The sequence below is a fragment of the Triticum aestivum genome, chromosome 3A, assembly GCF_018294505.1.
Source record: "Triticum aestivum cultivar Chinese Spring chromosome 3A, IWGSC CS RefSeq v2.1, whole genome shotgun sequence".
Taxonomy (NCBI): Eukaryota; Viridiplantae; Streptophyta; class Magnoliopsida; order Poales; family Poaceae; genus Triticum; species Triticum aestivum.
Window position 1 is genome coordinate 536,283,691 of NC_057800.1, and position 4,663 is coordinate 536,288,353.

Genomic DNA, 4,663 nt, shown 5'->3' on the forward strand with positions numbered 1-4,663 from the left:
GAGGATGCCTGGAAGGTGCTATTAAAGGGCGTTGAGGTTCCTCCTCCTACTACCGAGGATTGCGGATTCTGCGCGAAGCGCCAAGCCAACGCGGTAAGCTATTTTACCTCTTACAAGATACTTGTTTTACATAGTTTGACTCTATGCGAGATCTAAGCTCCCATTCCTTTGACAGGACTGGCAGGAAATGGCCGGACAGATCGACTGTCCGGCTCCTTTGCTCGAAGGCCCAGCAAACGCTCTCCTGACGGAGATGCTGACTCCGGCTCCTTACAAGGTGCCAGAGAAGACCAAGAAGGCCAAGGGAACCCGAAAGAGTTCCCGACACCGGGTGTTATCGGACTCATCGTCCGATGACTCTACGGCACACTCCTACCCTGAAGACGAGGAGGAAGAAGAAGATGCCCCCCTCCAGGTGGGGAGACAAGAAAAGGAAGGCCGTCCCAACTAGGGGGGCGAAGGGTCCAAGAAGGGAAGGACTCTCCTTCCGGACAGCTCCACCGCCGCCGCCGAAGGCGAAGACGAGTGGTTACCCAGGGCCAAGCCCCTGGGGAGGTCGTAAGTATTCGAGTACCAGAGTAACTCATAGCATCCTTTATCTCACTACTTCCCCTAACACCGAATATGATTATGCAGGCCGCCACAAGCCAGTATCGATGTATCGTCGGAAGGCTCCCTGGGCTCGTCGAATATGGATAGAGATCCACTTCCGACCGCCACCTCCCCTTGCCCTATGGACGACGCCGAGGTGTTGTCTCAAGAGGCACCGGGTCGAGGGGAGACAGTCCCGGAGGCGCCTCTAGGCGACCTTCCGGACTCCGGGAGCCGAGGGGACAAGGCCCCTGAGGGCCCCGAGTTCGGCCCTCAGCCGAACACCGTGCCGGAACCTCCAGTGGTTCTGGACTCGGGCAGGCGGCCTCCTTCTAAGAGGGGCAAGATGCCTGTGCCGGTGACCTCTCTTCATCCAGAGGCGCCGGACAATCTGCTGGAAGCGCTTCGCAGCGCTTCCATCGATGAGGAGCGTCGTACTGTTATGAGTGCGGTGGTCCAGAAGGTTCAGTCCGCCAAGAGCGGATTGACTGAAGCCTGTGCCAGCCTTCTAACAGGCTTTGAGGTAAGTGTTTGAAATATAGGAAAATATTACCGCATAGACAGTAGCCCCTGATGCTCTCTTCGGTGTTCACAAAGAAAAGCCAAACAGAGGATCAAACAATATCGCAGGAATCTAATATGAGTATGTCAATATGCGTATGCAAGTTTCACTAATGGCGTCCGCCGCACTGACTGCGGAGGTCGCCGTACTGAACCAGGACCTTAAAGGGTCCCAGGACGAGCTCGGTCTTGCCAAGAGGCAGCTCGAGGAGAACAAAGGTAAGTAGTACCTAGTCTGTGGATATGTATAAAAAGAGTGCGATTGCAAAATGATAGGATCATCGTGAATTTGCCAGGGGCCACGACCGAAGTGGCGACCCTAAAGCAAGCGTTGTCCGAGGCCGAAGATAAAGGGCCAAGGAGCGCACCGAGCGAGAAAAGCAAGAGGCTTGGGTGGGCGAGGTGCAGCAAGAGCTCCAGGCTCTCGTGACAAAGCATGAGGCGTTGGAGCTTGACTCGAAGACGCGAGAGTCTGAGCTTGTCGCAGCCCTCGAGAGCGCAAAAAGTTCCAAGGCCGAAGCCCAAAAGGCCCTCCAGGAGATCGACGGAATGAAGAAGATAGCGGCGGGTAAGGCATTCTATATGTAGAGCAAGCATGTAAAAGTAAATTACCGATTACTTACCCAAATTCGAAGCTCTCCAGGAGCATTCGCAGATTTGCCCCGCAGTGTGTTGGATGCCGCACGGTTTTACCAGGCCGAGGAGGGAAGCTCAATGGAGAAGTTGTTCTGGTCTCAGTATACTGGGACCAAACACCCGATGCCTCTGAGTGACCAGCTAAAGCAGCTGGTCGAGCTGCACAAGGCGGCCGAACAGGCCATGAAGGGCCTTATAGTCCGGCTGTGGCCTGGCGACGCCCTTCCAAACAGCTACTTCGGCCTGGTGCGGCGGCTGTGGATGCCTGCCCACGGCTGGAGGTCGTCAAGCGGTCCGTCTGCATCGAAGGTGCACGCCGGGCTTTTGCCCATGTGAAGGTGCAGTGGGCCAAGCTAGACGCCGTGAAGCTGATCAAGGAAGGGCCACCGCAGGGCAAGGAGCATCGCACCCCCAAAATTTATTATGAGGGTGTCCTGAAGGTTGCCTATCTTGTAGCGGACGAATGTTCAAAGGATGTAATATTTTAGTAAACTTGCTCGCGTGATTCTATATGATGAAAACTTGTTTCATATGCGCTATGCAACGCTTGTGTGAATTTAAAATATTACCTTCTGTTTGGCTGTTTATCCAATCTGAGAGATGGCTAGTCCTCGGCTTCTGCCCCCATGCCACGAGTGCTGGGGTGTTCGGGATAAACCTGAGCACTCTTGTTCCCATGTTTGGGTCCTTCGAGGGAGGTGCTCAGCACAATGAACAAGGCAACCGGACTAATAATGCTTTATCACTCTCACTTAGCCATAGAATTCTATAATTTTAAATTTCGGCGAAGCCCCTAGTATTCGGAAGGCCGAATTCGGGGCGCGATACACGCCTTTAAGCCGGACAGGGCCGGCCCCTCGCTCTAAGTGGCATAAGTCTTTAGGGACTCAAAAACCTCACCGAACAGCAACCAGTCTCTCGCCTTATCATGACACTCAGTTTTAGCTTTCTCTACTGAGGTGCTTAGCCCAGCAGAACCGGGGCACAATCGCAGTAGTTCTCCTAGCGCTACCTTAGCCGATAGAGCGGAACGTAAGGTACCAAAACATAGGAGCCGGGCAAACCCAACATTTGACCAAAGACATGATTCAGAGTCGATGCATATAATGCTATAAGTTCGGGGTGCCGCACTTGTGACAGTGTTTGGACTTTTTACACCATATTGTGGGGTACATAAGCCCCTGGTGTATTGGTCGTACCAAAGTATACGGTTGCAAGGGGTCATTATTGAACACACACACACACACACACACACACACACATATATATATAACAAGAATGCAATAATAGTCATAATGTTATGCATTGTTTATTCAAAAAGGTGCGTTAAAGCAGAATGATACAGATGGTGCGATAACCAAAGAGTAGGACTATGTCCCTTCCAAGGGCAAGCTGAGGAACAATATTAAATCAAATATTTCGCTCGTTATTGTAATCCACCTGGGAATTCCGTGGTGTGACGTAGCTTTCTGCCTCCTTGGTTGCTGCATCATGTGTTCGGCGATTGTGCTGCCGGACAGGGTTTCCAGAGATTAAGGTCCTAAAAAAGAGAAAAATAACCAAACTGGAAGCCCCTAGTGCGTGTTAAGCCGCGTCTTGGGGCGTGCCGCAGTTGTGCGCCCCTCCCCACCTGTGCACATGGTATTTTTAATACGTAATTGTGTACGCGTGGCACGAGTTTCGCCGTTTGGCTGGGACTGGGGTGGGGCCGCATTGCTACGCGAGCTCAGATCGCACCAGGCGGTCTAGTTGTCGATTGCTCCGAGTGCGCTTGAAGGTGTCCGGGTCTTCAAACGCCAAACTGGTGGATTGGCTTGAGAGACTGCTTTGCGCTTCTGCCGCGAGGGCCGCGGTGTGCTCCTCCGTTCAGAGAGAGTGCTCTGTGTTTCCATTTACTGTAATAACCCCGTGAGGTCCTGGCATCTTGAGCTTGAGGTATGCATAATGTGGTACCGCATTGAATCTCGCAAATGCGATTCACCCGAGCAGTGCATGATAACCACTGCGGAGCGGGACTATATCGAAGATTAACTCTTCGCTTCGGAAGTTATCCGGGGATCCGAAGACCACTTCCAGTGTAATTGAGCTTGTGCAATGGGCCTCTACGCCTGGAATGACGCCCTTAAAGGTCGTTTTTGTGGGTTTGATCCTTGAGGGGTCTATACCCATTTTGTGCATTGTGTCCTGATAAAGCAGGTTCAGGCTGTTGCCGCCATCCATAAGGACTCGAGTGAGGTGAAATCCATCGATGATTGGGTCCAGAACCAGTGCGGCAAATCCGCCATGAAGGATACTAGTGGGATGGTCCCTGCGATCAAAAGTGATCGGATAGGAGGACCATGGGTTGAACTTTGGGGCGACTGGCTCCAACGCATATACGTTCATGAGCGCACGCTTCCGCTCCCTCTTGGGGATGTGGGTTGCGTATATCATGTTCACCATCCGCACTTGTGGGGGAAACCTCTTTTGTCCTCCAGTGTGTGGCTGCCGGGGCTCCTCCTCGTCATCGCTATGTGGCCCCTTCTCCTTATTTTCGGCAATTAACTTGCCGGCCTGCCTGAACACCCAACAATCCCTGTTGGTGTGATTGGCTGGCTTTTCTGGGGTGCCGTATATTTGACACGAGCAATCGAGTATACGGTCCAAGCTGGACGGACCCGGCGTACTTTGTTTGGATGGCTTTTTCCGCTGACCGGGTTTAGAGCCTCTGAATCTGGCATTGACTGTCGTATCCTTGGTATTATCGCTGTTAATGTGGCGCTTATGTTTGTTGCGATGTGACCTGCTATTGCCGTCCTTGGTATCCGAAGTACCATGGTTCTTTGATATGTTATTACTACGAGCCAGCCAGCTATCTTCTCCCGCACAAAAGCGG